This window comes from Pristiophorus japonicus, chromosome 6 (genome assembly GCF_044704955.1).
Source record: "Pristiophorus japonicus isolate sPriJap1 chromosome 6, sPriJap1.hap1, whole genome shotgun sequence".
Classification (NCBI taxonomy): domain Eukaryota; kingdom Metazoa; phylum Chordata; class Chondrichthyes; family Pristiophoridae; genus Pristiophorus; species Pristiophorus japonicus.
This window is the reverse complement of record NC_091982.1, coordinates 118,619,279-118,630,070: the sequence shown is the minus strand read 5'-3', so window position 1 is coordinate 118,630,070 and position 10,792 is coordinate 118,619,279. Positions and strand designations below refer to the sequence as shown.

The 10,792-nt window shown below is 45.2% G+C and overlaps 1 pseudogene; it reads right to left on the bottom strand.

Moving 5' to 3' along the window:
* Positions 1–306: 306 nt before the first annotated feature.
* On the bottom strand, positions 307–8,748 carry LOC139266158 (probable G-protein coupled receptor 139; annotated as a pseudogene).
* Positions 8,749–10,792: the final 2,044 nt, after the last annotated feature.

The window sequence follows — 10,792 nt, the reverse complement described above, 5'->3', positions numbered from 1 at the left end:
TCTTCAATGTCACTATCACCTGCGGCTGTCAGTAAGAGTCCCAGGTTACCCTTGGAATCCTTTTTCTCTTAATATACTTGTTAAAACTTTTACTTTTGTCGATATCCCTCGCAAGTTTTTTCTCGTATTCCCTTTTTGCTGCTCTGACTACTTTCGTAGTATCCTTTTACTGTTCTTTACATCTCCCCCAGCCCAAGGGATCGTTACTGTTATTTGCATTGGTATAAGCCCTTCCCTTTCGTTTTATACTATCTCTCACTTCTGGAGAACAAGACTGATTCAATTGTAGTGCTGTAAAGGTTTCAGTCATTTTCCCAATATAAATAATTTGACAATGAATGTCAGCGGATATTTCACCCCATTCTTCAACTCCTCTCTGAACCTCCTCCGGGTCACTGCATAAATACACGTGTTGGTGCAGCAACTCAGGAGCTGAAGCAAGAATGCTACTTCTTGGGCGATGTACAAAGGGTCATTGGGACCCGAGAAAGAATTATGGTTTGAGATATGCACGTATAGGAACACTATTAGATACATCGACCACAACAAGATGAAACTCCCGGTTACAGCGAAGAGTAAGGTGATGGATTTTCTTCGGTTCTCCATCTCTGGGTCATGGCGAGAGTCCCCATTGCCGTGACCCTGGAGTCTCGCACGGACTCTACTGGCCACGAGGATGTATCTTATGGTCAGGGCGTTGAGCAGCAAAATCACACCGAATGCAACAAATGAGCTTAACATCGTGTCAATTAAGTCAAAGGCTCTCCATTCCAGTGAAGTGTAATAGTTTGGTATTAAGTTACAATACCACGGTACACCGTCCATTACGTAGCTATGTGTGTATGCAAAGTACCAAGGGATGTTTTTTAAACAGAACAGCACACTGACTTGCTGTAACAGCAGCCGCACATTTTGTCTTGCAATATTTTGTTTTCAGCTTCTGGCAACAAATAGCGATACAGCGATCAAAGGTGAAAGCCACGGTTAACCAGACCGAGCTGTCTCTGGCAGCGAACAATAATGCAGCTCTGAGTCGACACAGTGGAGTAACGTACAGGAGACTGAGCGGGAAAAAAAGCCCATTGATCCGATTCAATATCACGCCCATGATGGTGACCAGTAGATCTGACACAGCCATGGCCACCAGGTAGCGAGTGACACATCGGGAGAGACCACACCTCCCTCGGAACAGGATCACAATCGCTGCCACATTAGCTGCAGGAGAAAGGGGAAATCAGCCATTAGGTTCAGATTCACAGCAAACACATCAGATCGTCAGGAATAAACACAGAGAATGCTGGAAATACTCAGCAGGTCAGGCAGCATCTGTGGGGAGAGCAACAGATTTAACGTTTCAGGTCGATGACCCTTCATCAGAACTGGAAAACCTTGGAGATGTAACAGGTTTTAAGCAAGTGCAGGAGCAGGGAAAGAGGGGAGGGGAGGAAAGAACACATGGGAAGGTCAGTGACAGGGTGGAAGGCAGAAGAGATTAGAGAGACAAAAGGGATGATGATGCAAGGCAGCAGGAGATGGTAATGGGACAAGTTAAGAAACAAAAGATGGGTCTAGATAGGGTGTAAGTGGATATGACAGAATCATCAACCTGCACCTCTGCTCTCACCCCTTCCCCTCCCTCCCTCCCAGAACCACAATAGGGTTTCCCTTGTCCTCACCTTTCACCCCACCAGCCTCCGCGTTTAACGGATCATCCTCTGCCATTTCCGCTACCTCCAGCATGATCCCTCCACCAAACACATCTTCCCCTCCCCTCCGCTCTCAGCATTCCAAAGGGACCACTCCCTCCGCTCCCTCTGCTCCTCAATCACCCCCAACATCCCCTCCCCTTCACACGGCATCTTCCCGAACAAGCGCAGGAGATTCAACACCTGCCCTTTAGCCCCCTCCCTTCCCACTGTCCAGGGCCACAAATACTCCTCCCAGGTGAAACAGCAATTCACTTGTACTTCTTTCAATTTAGTATACTGTATTCAATGCTCACGATGTGGTCTCCTCTACATTGGGGAGACCAAACGTAGATTGGATGACCGCTTTGCAGAACACTTCCGTTCGGTCTATAAGTTTGACCCTGAGCTCCCGGTCGCCTGTCACTTTAATTCTCTGCTCCATTCCCACTCTGACCTCTCCGTCCTCGGCCTCTTGCACTGTTCCAACGAAGCTCGATGTAAGCTCGAGGAACTGCGCCTCATCCTTCGTTTAAGCACCTTACAGCCTTCTGGACACAACATCGAGCTCAACAATTTTAGACCATAACCCCTGCCCATATGTGTCTTTCTCTTTTTTTCAGTTTTTTTCTCTTTCCCGGGACAGCTGTTGATGAATCTGTCATTTCCATTTCCACCCTATCACAGACCTTCCCTTTTGTTCTCCCCCGCCCCCCCGCCGTCCCACCTTTCCCTGCCCCTGTACTTGCTTAAAAACCTGTTCCATTTCTAACTTTTCCCAGTTCTGACGAAGGGTCATCAACCTGAAACATTAACTCTATTTCTCTCGCCACAGACGCTGCCTGACTTGCTGAGTATTTCCAGCATTTTCTGTTGTTATTTCAGATTTCCAGGACCCGCAGTATTTTGCTTCTATTTCAGTTTGTCAGGCGTTTGTCGGAGATTTACAGCTTTCTCACTGGCTGAATATTGATCCCTGAGTCGGGATCCCAGAGAATTTCTGACATTTTCCAAATTGACCCATATTGGGGACAGTGATTTTCCTTTATTCAGCACAAGCAAGACGTAATACATTATAGTATTCGAGCAGCAGTTTAGAGTATAACTGAGACTTATGTTAGCCATTATACTCTAGGTAGGAGCGTGACTGTGAATAGGCAGCACCCACTGTTTACTCTCTCTCGTCTCTCGCTCTCTCTCTCTCTTGGGTGTCCCCTGGATTCCTCTAGAAATCTTCTACCCTTTGTGGCTGTTGGGACCACCCTTATTATACCCTAACAATTATTCAAAATCTATGGAGTCTTACTGAAACAATCACCGGCTTACACCCAATTCCCCAAAATCCAATCATGAAGGTGCCATGTACAGAGTACCTCTGCTTACTCAGGTTCTGAACTTTGACCCCTGACATCATCTGTTTCTGACCATCAACGCCGATATATGCACTAATGGCCACAAAAAAGAACATGTCTCAATACTAAAGTGATATGGTGTCCTTGATGGTCCTGTGCAAGGCCCATGTTTCAGCTAACTGCCAAGTATCAGCCCTCCCTCTTTACGCCTCATAACATTCCAACATGGTTACAACCAATGTTCCCTGTCATTGTTTATTGCGCGGCCCCTCGACGGGCCATTCAGAATATCACGCATGCGCAGCTTTTACATTGCGTGGGTTCCCTGGAGCGCTATGCTGCCCCGCAGCTTAAAGGGAACATTGGTAACAACTACAACTGACCTTGGGTCCCATAGCTCGTTCCACTCGATGCCCTACCCTTACTGTTGGCTGATATTCATGCTGCCCCTGTCCCTTTTAGTCCATGGGCTTCAACTTTGCCGGTAAGCCTATTACAAGGTGCCATACAATAGGCTAGCCAGCAAAGTTGAAACCCATGGAATAAAAGGGACAGTGGCAGCTGGGATACGAAACTGGCTAAGTGACAGGAAACAGAGTTTAATGGTGAACGATTGTTTTTTGGACTGGAGGAAGGTATCTATATTAATGACTTGGAAGAAGGGACTGAGTGTAACGTAGCCAAGTTTGCTGATGATACAAAGATGGGAGGAAAAGCAATGGGTGAGGAGGACACAAAACATCTGCAAAAGGACATAGACAGGCTGAGTGAGTGGGCAAAAATTTGGCAGATGGAGTATAATGTCAGAAAGTGTGAGGCCATGCACTTTGGCAGAAAAAAAATCAAAGACCAAGTTGTTATTTAAATGGAGAAAGATTCCAAAGTACAGCGGGACCTGGGGAGTACTTGTGCATGAAACACAAAAGGATAGTATGCAGGTACAGCAAGTGATCAGGGAGGCCTTTATTGCAAAGGGGATGGAGTATAAAAGCAGGGAACTCTTGCTACAGCTATATAAGGTGTTGGTGAGGCCACACCTGGAATACTGAGTACAGTTTTGGTTTCCATAGTTACGAAAGGACATACTTGCTTTGGAGGCAGTTCAGAGAAAGTTCACTAGGTTGATTCCGGGGATGAGAGGGTTGACTTATGAGGAAAGGTTGAGTAGGTTGGGCCTCGACTCATTGGAATTCAGAAAAATGAGAGGTGATCTTCTCGAAACATATAAGATTATGAGGGGGCTTGACAAGGTGGATGCAGAGAGGATGTTTCCACTGATGAGGGAGACTAGAACTAGAGGGCACGATCTTAGAATAAGGGGCTGCCCATTTAAAACAGAGATGTGGAGAAATTTCTTCTCTCTGAGGGTGGTAAATTTGCAGAATTCGCTGCCTCAGAGAGCTGTGGAAGTTGGGACATTAAATAAATTGAAGACAGAAATAGACAGTTTCTTAAATGATAAAGGGATAAGGGGTTATGGGGAGTAGGCAGGGAAGTGGAGCTGAGTCCATGATCAGATCAGCCGTGATCTTATTGAATGGAGGAGCAGGCTCGAGGGGCCGTATGGCCTACTCCTGTTCCTATTTCTTATGTTCTTATGTTCTTATACAGTGGTGTTCCTCAGGGGTCGGTTCTAGGACCACTGCTTTTCTTGATATAGGGCACAATTTCAAAATTTGCAGCTGACACAAAACTTTCAAATATAGTGACCAGTGAGGAGGATAGGGATAGATTTCAAGAGGGCATAGGCAGGCTGGTGGAATGGGTGGATACTAGCCAGATGAAATTTAATGCAGAAAAGTGCAAAGTGATACATTTTGGTAGGAAGAACGAGAAAAGGCAATATAAACTAAAGGGTACAATTCTAAAGGGGGAGCTTGAACAGGGAAACCTGGGGGTATATGGGCACAAATCATTGATGTGAGAAAGCAGTTTAAAAAAGATCCTGGGCTTTATAAAAAGAGGCACAGAGTACAAAAGCCAGGAAGTTATGATGAACCTTTACTGAGGTTCAGTCTCAACTGGAGTATTGTGTCTAATTTTGTCAACGTACTTTAGGAAGGATGTGAAGGCCATGGAGAGGGTACAGAAAATATTTACAAGAATGTTTCCAGGGATGAGGGACTTAGTTACGTTGCTAGACTGGAGAAGCGAGCATTATTCTCCTTGGAGCACAGAAGGTTGAGAGGAGGTTGGATCGAGGTGTTTAAAATCATGAGGGGTCTGGACAGAGTAGATAGAGAGAAACTGATCCCATTGGCAGAAGGCTCGAGAGCAGAGAACACAGATTTAAGGAGATTTGCAGAAGAACCAAAGGCGACATGAGGAGAAACATTTTGAAGCACTGGGTGGTTCGGATGTGGAAATCACTGTTTAAAGGGTGGTGGAGGCAGATTCAATCGTGGCTTTAGAAAGGGAATTTGATAAGTACCTGAAGGAAAAATATTTGCAGGGCTACGGGGAAAGGGTGAGGAGTGGGACTGGCTGAAGTGCTCTTGCAGAGAGCCGGCACGGGTTCGACGGGACGAATAACCTCCTTCTGTGCTGTAACCATTCTATGATTCTATGATCTATGACTGTATATCCAACTCTCATTCATTCACCCACAGCTTCACTATTCGATTGCTGCAGTCCTCTTTCTCACCCCAGACTGTCTGGGTTACGGTTTCCTCACTAAAGATAGAAAATGATTATTATGTTATATTTTGCTACCGATTGCACGGGTACATGGAAGATTTCACGTTTGTGATTGTGCTAATGAATTGTAGCAGAAAGTTGAAGCATAACCTGACCAGAGCAATTTTAAACGCACTGTGGCCGCAATTTCACGAAGCGGATACTCGATGGCCAACTGTGATGAGTTGGGATGGAAGAGAAAATGGGGCACAGCATCAAAGCAAGCAAGCAAAAAATATCAGACCAAAATCAAGCCTAAACATTACAACAGATTTTATAGAATTCATCATCATAGGCAGACCCTCGGAATCAAGGAAGACTTGCTTCCACTCCCTAAGTGATTCTTTGATGGCTGAACAGTCCGATACGAGAGCCACAGACCCTGTCACAGGTGGGATAGACATTCGTCGGGGGCAGGGATCGGTGGGGCTGGTTTGCCGCGCGCTCCTTCCGCTGCCTGCGCTTGGCCTCTTCACGCTCCTTGCGTTGAGACGCGAAGAGCTCAACGCCCTCCCAGATACACTATCTCCACCTCGGGCGGTCTTCGGCTAGGGTCTCCCAGGTGTCGGTGGTGATGTCGCACTTTACCAGGGAAACTTTGAAGGTGTCCTTATAATGTTTTCGCTGTCCTCTTTTGGCTTGTTTACCACGAAGGAGCTCCGCATAAAGCATTTGCTTAGGGAGTCTTGTATCTGGCATGCGAACTATGTGGCCTGCCCAGCTTAGCTGATCGAGTGTGGTCAATGCTTTAATACTGGGGATGTTAGCCTGGTCGAGGACACTGATGTTGGTCCGCCTGTCCTCCCAAGAGATTTGCAGGATCTTGCGGAGACATCGTTGGTGATATATCTCCAGCGACTTGAGGTGCCTTCTATTCATCGTCCAAGCCCAGAACCATCAGGAGGGCGGGTATTACTACAGCCCTATAGACCATGAGCTTGGTGGTAGATTTGAGGGCTTGGTCATCAAACAATCTTTTCCTCAGACGGCCGAAGGCTGCACTGGCACACTGGAGGCGATGTTGAATCTCCGCATCAATGTCTGCCTTTGTTGACAAGAGCTTCCAGAGATATGGGAAATGGTCCACATTGTCTAGGGCCACTCCATGGATCTTGATGATTGGAGGGCAGTGCTGTGCGGCGGTGACAGGCTGGTGGTGGACCTTTGTCTTACGGATGTTAAGCATAAGGCCCATGCTTTCATATGCTTCAGTGAATATATTGACTATATCCTGGAGTTCAGCCTCTGATTGTGCACAGACGCAGGCGTCGTCCACATACTGCAGCTCAACGACAGAGGTTGGGGTGATCTTGGACTTGGCCTGGAGGCGGCGTCGATTAAACAGCTTCCCACTGGTTCTGTAGTTTAGTTCCACTCCAGCGGGGAGCTTGTTGATTGTGAGGTGGGGCATGGCGGCGAGGAAGATTGAGAAGGTTGGAGCGATGACACAGCCCTGTTTGACCCCGGTCCGGACATGAATTGGGTCTGTAATGGATCCGTTGGTAAGGATAATGGCCTGCATGTCATCGTGAAGCAGGCGAGGGATATTGTCAAACTTTTGGGGGCATCCGAAACGGATAGGCATAGAATTATCTTCCAAGGTAATTCAAATTTTTATCCTTAATTGTGGAACTAGCATACAGCCATATTAAGGACACATTTTTAGATAAGAATTGATTATTTATTCATGCGCATTAAGATGTCAGGCTTGGGAATGGAATGCTTCACATTTTGGGCAACCCAGTATGAGCATCAAGTACTTTCAAATCAGCTATTGCACAATCAACACCAAAAACTAGCATTTATATAGCGCCTTTAACGCAGTTACATGCCCCAAGGTGCTTCAGAGGAGCGTTGTCAAACAACATTTAACACAGAGCCACATAAGGAGGTATTAGGACAGGTGACCAAAAGCTTGATCTAAGCGGCAGGTTTTAAGGAGTATATTAAACAAAGAAAGTGAGGTGGAGAGGTTTAGGGAAGGAATTCCAGAGCATAGATCCTCGGCAGCTAAAGGCACAGCCACCAATGGTAGAGCACAAGAGAGCAGAATTGCGGGAACACAGATCTCGGAGTGTTGTAGCACTGGAGGAAGTTACAGAGATAAGAGGTGAGGCCATGGAGGGATATGAAAAGAAGGATAAGAGTTTTAAATTGGAGGTGCTGCTGGACTGGGAGCCAATGTAGGTCAGCAAGCACAGGAGTGATAGGTGAACAGTACTCAGTGCACCTTATTATACGAGCAGCAGCTTACGCAGAGCAGAAGATGGGAGGCAGGCTAGGAGAGCATTGGAATAGTCAAGTCTAGAGGTAACAAAGGCATGGATGAGGGTTTCAACAGATGAGCTGAGGCAGTGATGGAGATGGGTGATGTTACGACAGTGGAAGTAGGCAGTCTTGAAGCAGAGAAATGCTCCCTCTAATCTATCCTAACATCGGGCCCCCTCTACTCTGCCCCAGCAACAGGCTCCCTCTACTCTGCCCCAACAATTCCAAAAAGAAATTCAATAGAAACCTCTTAGCCAGAGAGTGGTGAGAGTGTGGAACTCACTATCACAAGGAGTAGGTAAGGCAAATACCACAGATGCATTTAAAGGACAGAACATTGACAGAGACCTGTTGGGCCAAACGGCCTGTTTCCATGCTGTAAATTACAAGTAATTCTATGTAAAATGTTTCTGGATCAAACAAAGAGCACAAGGTTTGGAGTCACCTTTTATTGAACTGATACCAACAGATCGGCAACTGTATATCAGGCATGTCAAGTTACATAAAAAGCAAAAAACTGAAAATGCTGGGAACACTCGGCACCTGTGGAGAGAGAAACAGAACTAATATTTCAGGTCGATGACCATTCATCAGAATATATATATCTATAACATTTTATAATGAATAAAGAAACAGCAGGAAGAGTGATGCAATGAAAGAGCAAATTACACAGTTCATAACCAGTCCATGGACCTACCAGAAACACCAACGACTGCCAGTATAGGGTAGCAGACGGCAAACGGCAGCCCAGTTATTCGACCGTGCATTTCCTGAGAAGCTCGGATGGTTTTTGGGTCAGAGGCGACAGCTTTGACTGACAGGTTGGAAGCAGCCCTTATTTATATCAGATTGCACCGTCGTTGTCATTAGTTACAGGTATTTGAACAAACAAAATGTTCTCATTAGCGACAGCCATTTGAGAAACATTACTTAATAGAATGTATTTAAATGGCACTGGGAAAGATACCAAGAAATGAAGGTTTTAATATATATTCCAGAAAAGTGAGCAGATTGTATACTCTCACAGCACTGGTACATGGAGTTACATCTATGGTTTTCACACTGTTGATGTAAAGTAGGACGATCCCAGCAATTCAGCAATGAAATCCAAGAATTCGTGCACATTTCACAAAAGCATGAACTTACTCAGTTAATTGTAGACTTGTGACTCCTTGCAATGAACTGGCTTCAAGCAACATTGTTGAAACAAGAGCTCTACTTTACAACAAAATAACTCATCCGGCCTGCTCTGTGACTCAATAACATCCAGCCTGCTCTGTGACTCATGTTTATCTTCCCCAGTCTGGTGAGATAGGTCTGCAGAACAGCGGTGTTCAAATCTCCCAGAGTCCAACCACCCCCTGTTTCCTCCGTGAGGTGTCTGGGATTCTCATTCCTGTCAATGGATCATTTGTGCAGGAGCCTTCTCCTTGCCTTTACCATGTTTGAGTTTGGAAATCTTTTCTTCCCACAGTCACATTACTTTGTATAACCACAATGCGACCTTAACATTAGTATTGTAATGTTCTAACGTATCCCATATTAATGAGCCAGCCATTCCTACAATGCATTCACCCAGCTAAAACAGACAGCTCCATGCATGCAGGGCTCTTTTGATTAATGGTACATTTGTGAGAGAATTTTATTTTGACCATAGTACATTATTGATTTGAAGTCCTTACTAATAAAAAGAAAGAATTGACATTTATATAGCACCTTTCATGACCTCAGGGCAACCCAAAGCACTTTACAATCAATGAAGTACTTTTGAAATATACTCACTGTTTTAATGTAGGAAACACTGCATCTAATTTGTGCACAGCAAGCTCCCACTAAAAGCCATGAAATAAATGACCAGATAATCTGTTTTAGTGATGTTGGTTGAGGGATTAATGGTGACTAGGACACCAGGGAGAACTCCCCTGCTCTTAACATAAGAATGTAAGAATTAGAAGCAGGAGTAGGCCAATCAACCCCTCGACACTGCTCCGTCATTCAATGAGATCATGGCTGATCTTCGACCTCAACTGCCTTTTCCTGCACTATCCCCATATCCCTTGATTCCCTTAATATTAAAAAATCTATCGATCTCTGTCTCGAATATACTCAAAGACTGAGCCTCCACAGCCCTCTGGGGTAGAGAATTCTAAAGATTCATCTGCCTCTGAGTGAAGAGGTTTCTTCTCATCTCAGTCCTAGATGGCCGACCCCTTATTCTGAGACTGTGACCCCTGGTTCTAGACTCCTCAGCCAGAGGAAACATCCTCCCTGTATCTACCCTGTCAAGCCCTGTAAGAATTTTGTATGTTTCAATGAGATCATCTTTCCGTCTTCTAAACTCTAGAGAATATCAGCCTAGTCTACTCACTCTCTCCTCATAGGACAATCCCCCCATCCCAGGAATCACTCTGGTGAACCTTTGTTGCACTCCCTCAATGGCAAGTATATCCTTCCTTAGGTAAGGAGACCAAAACTGTGCACAATACTCCAGGTATAGTCTCACCAGGGCCCTATATAATTACAGTAAGACGTCTTTACTCTTATACTCAAATCCTATTGTAATAAAGGCCAACAAACCATTTGCTTTCTTCATTGCTTGCTGTACCTGATTCATGTACAAGGACACCCAGGTCCCTCTGAGCACCAACATTTCCCAATCTCAGCATGCTTTTCTATTTTTCCTACCAAAGTGAGTAACTTCACATTTTTCCACATTATATTCCATTTCCCATGTTCTTGCCCATTCATTTGTCCATATGCCTTCGAAGTCTCTTTGCATCCTTCTCTTCTTCAAATAGTGTCACAAGATCT